The following is a 999-nucleotide window of genomic DNA, read 5'->3' as shown; positions in this document are numbered from 1 at the left end:
CCCCACCCTCCGGCAGCCGCGGGCCCCGGAGCATGGTCCCCCGGCCTGGCCCGCGCGGTTGCAGGGGAGGAACACGACTGTGTCAGCCCCCCGGTACTGCTGAGGAGATGGCGCGGAAGCCAGGACCCGCATTTCTCTGTGGAAACAGCTTTGCTTTGTCTCCCGGGTTGCTGCTATTCTTCAGGAGCATTTACATGCAAAAAAGACCTTTGTTTCTTAAGATCTGCTGTTCTTGCTCATTTCCTAGCGAGAAGAGGCTAACCAGGAGCACTTGGAGGGAACAAAGACTCTGCTTCCATAGAAAATCCCCTACTAACAAAGCAGGAGAGAGGAAAGTGTGTGCAGCAGGAACTTTCCAGTTCAGAAATGGCTCTCGGCGCTGGCAGTCGCTCTGCAGTACTGCAGCGGGCTGCTTCTGACACGACCGAAGTCATCTGCGTTATCTGCCCCCCTCCCAGGCCCCCCAGTACCTCTCCCAGGCAGAGAGACACGGGCCTCCAGGAGGTGCCTCGGATGTCGGTGTGATGTCTCTATACGACACATTCAAAACAAAACATTATTCTTTATCAGCTCAACAGAAATCAGCTTCTCTGTGAAAGTTTCAGCACACAGAGGGCAACTCCAAGCGACAAAGGAAGAAGGAGCATCGGCTTTCACCACTGAACTCTGCTTCTAAGCAAATCCATTGCTAAGAGGAGAGGGCAGGCAGGCAGCACAGGGTGCAGGCAGAAAACCTCTCAACTAGCGTTCAGTAGAAACACTATTTATTCACCCCCTCTTGGTTACAACTGGGCAGGATTAAGCGGGTATGGAGGAGGATGCCATGCACTCCCGGCTGCTTCGCGTTCTCCCACCACAGGAGCGGCTGCTCTTGCAGCGTTTTAGCCCACACGTCTGTCCCGCGCTCGGGAAAGCTGCCGTCGGCCGGCACTTTGCTTTGCAGTCTGATCTTTAAAAAAAAAAAAAAAAAAAAAAAAAAAAAAAAAAACAAAAAAAATA

Source organism: Aptenodytes forsteri, unplaced genomic scaffold, assembly GCF_000699145.1.
Source record: "Aptenodytes forsteri isolate BGI_AS27 unplaced genomic scaffold, ASM69914v1 Scaffold66, whole genome shotgun sequence".
NCBI lineage: Eukaryota > Metazoa > Chordata > Aves > Sphenisciformes > Spheniscidae > Aptenodytes > Aptenodytes forsteri.
The sequence above is the reverse complement of the archived record's forward strand: the minus strand, read 5'-3'. Positions refer to the sequence as shown.